The sequence below is a fragment of the Periplaneta americana genome, chromosome 8, assembly GCF_040183065.1.
Source record: "Periplaneta americana isolate PAMFEO1 chromosome 8, P.americana_PAMFEO1_priV1, whole genome shotgun sequence".
Taxonomy (NCBI): Eukaryota; Metazoa; Arthropoda; class Insecta; order Blattodea; family Blattidae; genus Periplaneta; species Periplaneta americana.
The window spans coordinates 106042769-106055893 of NC_091124.1; positions in this window are offsets into that span (position 1 = coordinate 106042769).

Sequence of the window (13125 nt, forward strand, 5' to 3'; positions counted from 1 at the left end):
GATATATCATATTTCATGTAAATTTTATGAAGTTAAGTCCATAGTTTTCTTAATTAGCAGCATTTTTTCTCATGCATAAATGTGTAACAACGCCCGGCATAAACAAAATAAATGGTTCACTGGTAATGTACTTAAACTAAATACGGATAAAACCAATACAATTCCGTTTCAGACCCAGTGAAAAACAAATAGCAATACAATATTAAAACTGTATTTCGACACCGGCATCCTTTATTTCTACTCCTTCTGTCCTTACTGCTTATACAAGAAGACGATGAGCTGTAGCTTATAAGTAGGCCTATTTCGAAGACAAACGATTAATCAAATACATGGTTCACTAGTAATAAAGTTAAACTAAATACGGATAAAACCGCTACAATTCCGTTTCAAACCTAGTAATAGCAATCAAATATTGAAACTGTATTTCGACACTCGCATCCAAAGTAACGCAAAACTCTGGGGTAGGTCGTATTGTTGTTAGTATTTTGACTGGAAGGACATGAAAGAACATAATTGAGCACCCACGTGCAATAATGGGGTAAGTATGAATATATTTCGTAACTACTTACCCCATTATTGTACGTGGGTGCTCAATTATACACTAATAATTATCTATGGTGCCACAGCCCTTGAAAGGCTCAGACAGACCAGCCGGCTGTTGGCCTCACGTTCACATTTCGATAATAATTATACTTTACTGTAACAAAAAAAACTGAAAGCGTGTTTTGTCATGTTTCACCCACGTTACAAGCTTGGAGGTAAAGGTTGTTTACTACAGATAGGGCCTACTTTCATTCTATATCTTATGGTATAGTAAATAGTTTTGCAACGTGTAGAGACTGAGAAAACAATTTAATAAAATCATCCGAATCAGGCTCGTTCATTTTATAGGCAATCTTGCAGGTCGCATTTAAAAGAACCTAGGAATAATAACATTTTCTTCAGTATATTTGCTAGGACTTCTTGTCATATTACATGACAATTTTGCTTAGGTTATTCTTTTAAGCATTCCTTCTAGGAATAGCTCAAGTGTTTTAAATTTAGCGTACATAAGTTTAGATTAAGTTCCTAGCACGTATTTGACGAAATACTAGGTTTTTCCACTCCAGTTTAACTGATTTATGCAAACGAAATTAAGACTGCTGACGATTCTAATGTCAGTTATCACCACGCCCACTTTGTTTTGGGCGCATAAGTTCATTACCGACGGTCGTTAAATTTTCTTCAAACATGGCGGCGCAATGACCACTCTATATCTTTCTCTTTCTAACTCGTTGTTGTTCACACGGTGCTGGCTATTTTCAGAATTCAAATTGGAAAATCATCTGCTGTTTTATCTGTTCTATGTGATGCTTTTCCTATTCACTGCCGGCTAAAGCAGGGAGATGCACTATCACCTTTACTTTTTAACTTCGCGCTAGAATATGCCATTAAGGAAGTTCAGGATAACAGGCAGGGTTTGGAATTGAACGGGTTACATCAGCTTCTTGTCTATGCAGATGACGTGAATATATTAGGAGAAAATACACAAACGATTAGGGAAAACACGGAAATTTTACTTGAAGCAAGTAGAGCGATCGGTTTGGAAGTAAATCCCGAAAAGACAAAGTATATGATTATGTCTCGTGACCAGAATATTGTACGAAATGGAAATATAAAAATTGGAGATTTATCCTTCGAAGAGGTGGAAAAATTCAAATATCTTGGAGCAACAGTAACAAATATAAATGACACTCGGGAGGAAATTAAACTCAGAATAAATATGGGAAATGCGTGTTATTATTCGGTTGAGAAGCTCTTATCATCCAGTCTGCTGTCGAAAAATCTGAAAGTTAGAATTTATAAAACAGTTATATTACCGGTTCTTCTGTATGGTTGTGAAACTTGGACTCTCACTCTGAGAGAGGAACATAGGTTCAGGGTGTTTGAGAATAAGGTGCTAAGGAAAATATTTGGGGCTAAGCGGGATGAAGTTACAGGAGAATGGAGAAAGTTACACAACACAGAACTGCACGCATTGTATTCTTCACCTGACATAATTAGGAACATTAAATCCAGACGTTTGAGATGGGAAGGGCATGTAGCACGTATGGGCGAATGCAGAAATGCATATAGAGTGTTAGTTGGGAGACTGGAGGGAAAAATACCTTTAGGGAGGCCGAGACGTAGATGGGTGGATAATATTAAAATGGATTTGAGGGAGGTGGGATATGATGATAGAGACTGGATTAATCTTGCACAGGATAGGGACCGCTGGCGGGCTTATGTGAAGGCGGCAATGAACCTTCGGGTTCCTTAAAAGCCATTTGTAAGTAAGTAAGTAAGTTTTATCTGTTGCCAACACTCATCGTCAAAAAGAAACTAAACCGTGAGTGGAAAACAACTAAAGTCCTACACTAACAGTAGTAAATGTCGTAATAAAGTAATTAAGCCATAAGTGCAAGACAGCTAAAGTCTGATATAGTTGTTGTTTCTTAGAAACTAAAGAATATAAAAAAAGTAGGTTTAGTTGGAAAACAACGAACATGGCGACATGCTTTCAGAGGTGATATTATATGATCATCTTTGGTTTCCAGCCTGCAAACCATCACGAAAAATAGCAAGGAACCTACCCTCGAAATCCAGCAAGCTAGCCATCCACGGATCCACCAGAGCGGATTACATCCGGCCAGTGACCACGCAGCCGACCCATCCGCGGAGCCACCTTGGAATCCATCACAGAAACACGCACAGTCTGAACCGGGCTTGCCACCAAAGACGTTGTAGTTATCTTGCCACAATGATGACGATGCACGAAGGCTTTCAATTTTGTATAGCACAGCAGCGTTCCCTATAAGTTAAGTCAGTACCCACGGTGCTTGTTTTCTTGCGCGTTTCCTTGCTGGCTAGCAAGCAGGGTGCCGTGGTGGGTCAGTGATCTCAACATTATAAACTGGATACAAAACTCCTGTAGAGAAATACTGAAAAAAAAAACGTAACGTGTAACTTCCGTACTATTGGCACACCTGAGGCGTATTTTTCTCTCTTTCGTACGTACACGTTGGAGCGACGATAAACGATAAAAGAAGCAGCGATGCTACATCAGAGAGAATTGAAGCATGTATTGTCATTGAGGTGTGCATATTGGAGTAACGATAAAAGCGAAGATGCACGATAAAAGCGACGAAAAAGAAAAGGACCATTTTCTTCGCTCTTGTCGTTCATATCATCTCTGAGTAAGATAATATTAATCTGTATAATTACCGGTGGTTGTCAAAATATCCTACTATTAATCGATTTATTATTATTTCGGCTAATTAAATTAATTATTGCAGATATTGATAAATTGATCAATTGTGTATTTATTCGTCATATGTTATGTGATCACAAGAACCAATCACAACACAACGAATTTATACAATCTTTGGGATGAGAAACGGGTTCAATTTTGTACGTATTCAAGTTACATTAACTTTGAACTTAGCAGCTGATATTTCCTATATCTCTTCTTTCATTAAGTGGATGCATAGAATATCTTCTACTGATAAATCAAAATGTTCGCGTCCCGCGTCCTCGTTGCTCCGATATGAACACTTGATTCCTTGACCATTTCTCTTAAGGTACGGCCACACGAGCTACATTTGTAGCAAGTTTTCTGCGACAAATGTAGCTGGAATTATAGGCAGCATTGAGTTAAATGGAAGCGGCCACACGGAGCAGTAAATGTAGCAAGTTTGGCGCATCCCAAGGTCGTATCGCAACTCGAATGGGTCCGGGTCCATTTTTCTGCGACATTTACTGCTGTTGGGTGGCCTCACGTAGCGACATGGGTGGCTACACGTGCAGCTACATTTGTAGCAACTTTCTGCGACAAATGTAGCTGGAATTATAGACCGCATTGAGTTAAATGGAAGCGGCCAGACGGAGCAGTAAGTGTAGCAAGTTTGGCGCCGTCTGACATGTTAGGTCTATTCGTGACCAATAATTTTCCACCTTAAACGAATTAACATTGTTGTTAGTTACTGGGAATTTATTATGAAATCCATATTTTTTAACTTTAAATTTATATTAATATTTATTTCCGCTTTACTAATTCCCAGACGAGACTCGGTGAGTCAAAGAATATACAATCAAACCTGTCTAAAGCGGCCATCTGAAGTTATCTTGAAAAATGGCCGTTTTATCTGGTGGCCGCTTGATTAAGGTTGCGTTTTTTTATGAATCAGCATGAAAATACTGAATTTCACTGACTTTTAGGACTGTGCGCGTACAACAATCATGCATATTAATGTCAGCCTGTTTCATTCTTGCAATTAGCCGTTTCAAAACTCGCTTGCGGTACCTCAGTTTAAATGATTGGATAATACCTCGATCAAGGGGCTGGAGGTGTGATGTGGTATTTGGGAGAAGAAACACCAATTTCATGGATCACATTGCGATTTTGTCGTTAAGCTTGGAATTGAAATCGCATAGATAATTCTCTAACAATGATGATGTCATCCGGGTTTTACTGTTGGCAGTCCACTTCACCCCCAATAAGCCCACGTCAACATTTTTCAAACATCTCGGTTTCAATGATTTCCCTATCATTAAGAGTGGTTCTTCTTCTCCTGCAGCATTAAAACAAAAGAGCAAGGTTATTCTGTCTTTGCCAACTTCCCCCCTTTACACACTTTTTTCTTAAAACTTAAGTTTTGTTAGGGAGGGCCCTGAAAAAAACCTGTTTCGTCAACACTGTAAATGTCTCTGAATTCATATTCCACAAGAATTGACGAAATGCAATGTTATGCCGTTTTCTAAAGCACTCTAACCACTATTACTAGCAACAAAATTTCTTATATTGAGTTCTTTGGCAATTTCAAGAGCTTTCTCTTGAATCATAAGCCCACTTATTGGCAATTTCTTCGCCCTCGCACACTTGAACCATTCGTAAAAGAAATCATTCACATTACTAAACACAGAATCTCTCTTCCTCCCATTCTTTTAATATTTCATCTTTATTCTTAATTATACCGTTTATTTGTGTCCTTCCACATTTGAATATTTCTGCAATTTTTCTCGCAGATGTTTCCTTTTCATTTCTTAAATCATTTTTCGTCTCACCTCTAAACTTAACACCACTCCAAATTTATTGTTAGACATGATTTCTCTCTCAAACTGACTTCACAATTCCTCTGAATCAAGTGAATGAAAAGAAGAAACATTCGTAAAAGCTGGTCCATATAGAGAAAGATAGAAAGAGGAGAAAAAAATCGAACGGTTAACTACCTAAAACATACTGTGACATTTTCGATAGAAAAAGTCCGTGTTTCAATCCTTAAAAAACGAATAAGAATTTATAGCTGTGCAGGGTCGGAGTGGAAAGCGACAAAAGAGTAATAAAACAGTAACCAACTAACCCCAAGATATGGAGGGTGTACTATTGTACACTTAGCTATTGCTTCCTGTCCCCTAACTGTCGAAGAAATAGGTCCGACAGTATCCGTGAAAAGATTTTTTGTTGGACAGTGACATGTCAAAAGACTTCTATCTACTAACTGACAATAAATAAAGAATAAATATCATGCAAAAGAAAACAAAAAAAAATTAGTAAAAGTACAAACAACCGTGTAAAATGAATGGTTATGGTTTAATTTTTTAGGAATTAGATAGAAAGCGAAAATCAAATGTCATGTAAAGGACACACAGATTAAGACTTTAAAAAGAGTGAAATAACAAATCAAAGTTTTTCATTTTACAGTAGAGAATTACAATAATTTATTGCAATGTAAATTTACAAATGCGTATGGATACACGTGTAAGTTAATTTTAAATACTATTTTCTTAATCTTGCTCCTGTTTTTTGTTACTTCACCAGAAGGAATAGTAAATATCGCCACTAAGTTCCTTTCTGGTAATTATACATTTCCGCCAGTCCTGATAGACTAAGTGACTGTGTTAATAGACTCAATAAAGATCTCGAATCCGTTTCATCTTGGTCTCAACAATTCGGACTTAACTTAAATACAGATAAATCACAGGGTAACTTATTTTCGAATGAAAGATTAATCCCAGATATTAATAAGCTGAACCTTCCTCCTGTGACTCTGAATAAAGCGATCATTCCATTCAGTTCAACTGTAAAATACCTAGGAGTTCATTTTGAATCTAACCTTACCTGGGACATGCATATCAAACACACATGCAAGAAAGTATTTTCCACTCTTCACTCATTAAAACGATTGTACCACTATCCAGCTAAATTAAAGCAGACGCTTGTACAGACTCTTATTATGCCTCATTTCGATTATTGTGACGCTTTATTCAGTGATCTCTGGGTGGATTTATCCCAGAAACTGCAACGTGTTCATAATGCGTGTGTTCGTTTCATTTGTAATGTCCGCTACTACGATCACATTTCGCCTTCTTTCGATAAATTATTGTGGCGTAGGTTAAATGAGAGGAGAAAGTTACATTCCCTTTCTCTCTTATACCGAATTTTGTACACCTCTACTCCCTCTTACTTATCTGTCCGATTCCACAGTCTTTCTCGGTATCATAACTTAAATACTCGGTCACAATATGATAACACGCTAGAAATACCACTGCACACATCATCTCTTTATTCTTCATCTTTCACTGTTGCTACTTCTCGTCACTGAAATTCTCTACCGCCTGATGTCAAGGGCTGCCGAACTTTAATTTCCTTTAAATGTAAATTAGAAAAATATCTTATGGTGAGTTGCCAGACCTAACGCGTTGCAAATATTTAATGGAATTTGTCCCACTGTATTTATTTTTATTATTTTTTTTGTTTCTTATTTTTATTATCTAAATCGTGTTTTTTATCACTTAACGCCAATATGTATCCCACTATGTTGTCGTTTTTTTATTAATCTATTTTTTGTGTACATTTTATTCAATTTTCGGTTTCTGGTTTAATTATGTAAATCCTACTTAATTGTAATCCAATACTAATACGTATACTAATGTGTTTATTTTTATTTTTACTGTGTACATTTTTTTATTGAATTATCGGCACTGTTTTTTATGTGATTCGTATTTGATTCTAACAACATTAATATGTATTTCACTGTGTTTATTTTTATTTCATGAGGTAAATTTTATGTAACTACCTCTTTTTATCTCATTATGTACCTAAATTGTATCAGTATGTAATTACTTAATTCCGATCCAGTTTTATGTTCAACTGTGTAAGCAAGTTTTAATCCTGGTTGAGTGTAAGAGAAGGCCTTACGGCCTTAACTCTGCCAGGTTAAATAAAGCCATTATTATTATTATTATTATTATTATTATTATTATTATTATTACATATTTTGTTACTAACAATACGGTGCTAATAAATATTGCTTCGCTTATGTATAGTCCAGCTGAGTTGCCCTATTTTTTAACTCTCTTCAAAATATCTTTCTTTAAAAAGTACATACATTTTTCTTCTTTCAATTTCGACCTAAAGAATTCTTCAATAATAAAATGTATACAAAAGCGTTCTAGCAAACCTTCACAGCAATTTTGTTTGGTAAAAAAACGTACAATTCTTTTACAGAACAGACCTCACAAATCAATATTGTTTATAAAGACATTTCCACTTTGAGTTGTATTTTGGGATATAAGGGTCAAGTTTAAATTGCCGCAACGTCCAATAAGCATTCTGCAAAACCAAGAAAAAGAGAACTTTTATGATAGATGTGTTTACTTATACTCTTTTCAAAATACCGTTCTTTGAGAGTACACATTTTTTTATTTCATTTTCGACCAAAGGTTTCCTTCAGTAATAAAATCCATACAATAGCGTACCAGTAAACCCTTCACAGCGACTTCATTTGTTAAAAAACACAATTCTTTTACAAGACAGATCTCTCAAATATGATACAAACAGATTGCCTCTTTGAGTTGTGTTTTGGGTCATGTTTAAAACTCCTTTTTACTTGGAGATGTTTCAGAAATTCATGTATTGAAAAGGGAAGAGCATGTCTAACCTGTCGTACAATCCCAATTACCCTTCTACAGAACCACGAGAAATTAGGTCTTCATACAGCATTTCAGCAAACCCTTCACCCACACCGTACTTCCGATTGTTACTGACGAACAATATTGCCTGTTGTAAAATCGACACAGGAATAAAAGTTAACTTTATGACACTGCTATAAATTTTCTTCTCATGCGCATTACAATTGTGTGTGACCGTAATAATGTACACTAACATCACACACAAAGCGACTTTGGCTTCATAATCCATCTCGGAAGAAAGCTTCCACTATGCTACGGCTGAGTGCTGCAAAACGCAAAAGAACTAGCTACAAATGTCGCTACGTGTGGCATGTCATGTGGCCACACGCAGCGACATTTAACGCAGAAACTGGCAGTAATTGTAGCGCCCGTGTGGCCACCCATTTTGCGACAATTACGGCAGCTTCATTTGTAGCAGAAAACCTGCTACAAATATAGCTCGTACCCTTAGGCCCGTAACACACTTGCAGAGTTTTCGTCAGCGAGAAATGTGTTGCGAGAAAGAAGCGAAGAGCCTCCTCCACACACTTGGCGAGTTCTCGCTATCACAGATCACATCTCGCTATGATCATCTATGCCATGCCTTCATGCAGAAAGAAGTTTTCTGATCATAGTAATGACTCGTTGGGGGAAATATTATAGGTTATGTATTTACGTATATTGCCGTACTTAAATATATAACCTGTAAGTATATTGTCGTACTCTACAAATTACGTAAGAACGCTATGTTGAATCTGAGTATTCAGGAGATTAGGAAATGGAGTTACATTAACATATTTTGTTAATGAAAAGAAAAAGTAGGCCTAAAATTAAAGCCATAAATATCTTAAAATCACATTGTATCTTACGAAAATAAGGGCGAGTTTTGGACACTGGTTTCGATTTGAATGACGATACGTTTAGGCGTTATTTCAGGTTCAATGGACCACAGTTCTTTTGCCATTCATGATATGATAAAGGATTTTTTGCTATGTTTGATTAAAATTATGTAAACTGTTACGACATATAGATACATTATTTCAAATGTTTAATTAACACTATTAAATCTCATCAAAATAAAATATAGCCCTATTTATTTTAAGATAATCTCCAGATTTCTTCTTTAAGTTTCGTGTTTTTATAGTTTTCATCCCGTGTATCATATAAATAGGCCTACGGGTGACGATAAGTTCGATAAGTTTCTGACTGCAATTATCAGCCATCGTTCCTCATTTTCAAATAAAAACAATACAATTCATCGCCACCTGTGATATCTTTTTCTACATTCAATCGTCATAAAGAGTATAAATGTCAAACATCTTTGATAAATGTGTCAAGAAAATTCGCTCAGCTACCGATTCCAGCGAGAAACTCGCGCGAGGTTTTTGCCTTGAGCGAGAAACTCTTCCAGTGTGTGGACGTCCATTTGAATCCATGTTATCGATTTTTTAATTTTCTCGCAACACATTTCTCGCTGACGAAAACTCTGCAAGTGTGTTACGGGCCTTATCGTTTATCGTTGCTCCAACGCGTACCTACCCTAACGCACATGGGAAATAGTTGTTTTGTTGAAAGAAGTATATATATTCGGTGGCGGCTCGTGGGTATTGAATTCAGGGGGACTGCAAACAAAAATAAACCATGCAACTTACCTTATTTAAAAATTAGTTCCATGCGCCTTGTCTTGTAGGTTGCAAACTTTTGAATCATCTGCTTATTAAAATCCGATATGTCGTTTAACATAGTCTTTACAATGGAAAACATAGCTAAGGGTACGTACAAGTTGGAGCGACGATAGACGATAAAAGAAGCAACGATGCTATATCAGAGAGAATTGAAGCATGCATTGTTATTGAGGTGTGCATATTGGAGTAACGATAAAAGCGAAGATACACGATAAAAGCGACGAAAAAGCAAAGTTCCATTTTCTTCGCTCTTGTCGTTCATATGATCTCTGATTAAGATAATATTAATCTGTATAAATACCGGTAGTTATCAATATATCCGAGTATTAATCGATTTATTATTATTTCGGCTTATTAAGTTAATTATTGTAGATATTGACAAATTGAACAGTTGTGTACTTATTCGTCCTATGTTATGTGATCACAAGAACCAATCACAGCACAACGAATTTATACTATCTTTGGGATGAGAAACGGGTTTAATTTTGTACTATTAACCTTGAACTTGGCAGCTGATACTTTCTATATATCTTCTCTCATTAAGTGGATGCATAGAATATCTTCTACTGATAAATCAAAATGTTCGCTTCCCGCGTTCTCGTTGCTCCGATATGAACACTTGATTCTTTGATAATACCAAAGCGTCGCTAGATCATTTTTCTTATCGTTTATCGTTGCTCCAACGTGTAGCCTACGTACCCTAATGCGGTCAGTCTCTCTTCTCTCGTCGTATTTCTGAGATAGGATTTTACTCTCTTTAAACACGAAAAGAAACGTTCTAGTTCGGAAGTTGTCATTGGTATGGTGATAGCTATGCGTAGTAGTTCCACAACTTCTCAAAATGAGGCCTGCAAGTTCTCAGATAGAAGAAACCGCAAGAGCTTGACTGCTCACTGTTATTTCTGAATTCTTGTTTCTGATACAACACAATCAGTTCCGTTTTTAGTTTGTCTTTATCGAACGATGGAAAAAACTTCACACATACATTTAGGTCATTTTAGGGAAATGAGCTTATATAGCATTCAAATTTTTCTTGGCATCTTGAAACAGAAGAGAAGATAATATCAGATAATTTATGAACTGGAATGGGGTGTTAGCTTGTGTGAAAATGAGGTCACACACTTCCTTGGCTGCCGCAACCCTTGTCTGAATCCCTTCGACCTTACGACGCTTTTTATGGTTTTCACTTTCACAGATCTCGCTGCTCAACTTTGCACTGTTCCGTATTGTCTATATGGCATTAACAAAGCTTGATATGCAGAGTCGGCCTCGGAAGCATAGTCGATTGCGGGTTCGATCCCGGCCCAAGTCGGTGACATTTAAATGTGTTTAAATGAGTCAGGCTCATGTCAGTAGATTTACTGGCATTTAAAAGAATCCTGCGGGACAAAATTCCGGCACACTGGCGACGCTGATGTAACCCCTGCAGTTGCGAGTGTCGTGAAATAAACCATAACTTAATTTTCTTATATTCAGATTTGAACCTTAGAAATATCTAACTGGCGATGTTGTAGTTGGTTGTATAATATATCTACATGATACATCAATAAATGGGAAAAAAAAACTGAGCCAGAAATTGAATTCAGGATCTTCAAGAGTACGCACCAGGGCGCTTGCCTCATTTATTGTGATGTTGTTAGATGTTTCAGATTCCATTATGGTTTGAAAACATTCTAGCAATGGCTCCTTCTTTAAAACTCCATCTTGTCCTAGGTGATGGAATTGTCTTCGAAACATATTAATCTAATACAGACTGTGTGGAGATCGAGAGAAGTAAGCAGGGATACTGGATAAATTAGCAAAAAATTTGCGAGCTTTGTAGGCTATTTTGTTTAGCGGCTCTTTCCATTATGAGATTCAACTGATGGGCACTTACGAGTAATTTCACATTTCTCCTGAATTGTTAAGGTACTGAACTGAATAGACTGCAAATATTATACAGAATTAAACATTGTTGCACTTGTTATACTCACAACATTAAAGAAAATGTATTTAAAACTGCGCGCTACTGACAAACTGCTGCAAATTTTGCAGCGCCTGGAAACTCTGGATTCACGGCGAGGGGCAGCAGGAGCAGGGGTAAAACCACAGACAAATAAATAGAAACTAAAACTAAACGCGCAAAGCATTCGAGACGAGACTGGCAGCTCCAGGAAGGAAGTGGCTTCACCAATCTGTCATTGTCTCTCGTTTCGCTCTGGCAGCACCAGGGTAGCAAGTGACTTCACTAACGATTGAGTGCATGTCAATGAGAGCGAAATTTAAAAAAAAAAATTCGTGCCGCTAAATAGAGACTGTATAATAAATGTATTTCACAACATAAAACGAGACAAGAGCCACAAACGTCTGGGGGTACTGCAGCTCCGCAGCCCCCCTTCGAAAGCCACCCCTGTATATATTAATTTTTTTTTAATTTAGCCATTATAATAGTGAAATATTTTGCAGTATACGGCTGTACCGTACGTAAGACTGAGTAACAAAGAAGTGACATAAATATAGGCCTACTTTATTTTTTCAAACAAGTCCGGACATAGAGCCCCAGGGACTCTAGGCAGTTAACAAACTAGGATTTATTTAACGTAATTTGAATTTATAAAATAGACATGCAGACTTAGAAATGAAGTAGACCAGCATCAATTATACTTTTTTATATTTATAATTACAAGATTACTTGAAGATAACCTACAAAGAGCAGTGTATAGATTAAGCCAAAATGCAATATTTTACAATCTAACTATATCTGCAAACAAAACAAAGATAATGGCTTTTAAAGGGAAAAATCCTGTTAGATCTAAGATACTAGTAAATGGAAACATTTTAGAACAAGTATCCCACTTCAATTATCTAGGATGTGATATTAGTTTTAATTATGAGAAAGATACTGAGAAGAAAGTTAATAGATTTCAGTTGATATGTGGAACAATTGGAAGAACTTTAGGAAGAAAAACGAGAAAAGAAACTCAAATGAAATTTTATAAAGTTATGGCTGTACCTACTCTTATATATGGCTCTGAATCATGGACAATAACAAAAAAAGAAGAATCACGTATACAATCAGCAGAGATGAAATTTATGAGATACGTAAGAAGATGCACTAAAGCCGATAAAATAAAAAATGAAACAATAAGATCAGATCTCAATATTTTCTCAGTACACGACATGGTAGAAGAAAATAAAACAAAATGGAAAGATCATGTTGACAGAATGGCAGAGTATTGGTTACCAAAGAAGATAATGAATTATCGCCCGATCGGGAAAAGGGATCTGGGTAGACCTCGCAAGAGGTGGCTGGACGATAGAGACCGGAACAGGTGATATCACCTAATCCTTGAAGGGAGAAGAAGAAGGAGAAGAAGAAGAAGAAGAAGATTACTTCTGATTTAGGTTCTGGCTGATACGTATATACATGTGTGTCTATATATATATATATATATATATATATATATACACAGCAGTACATCGCTTATATGTC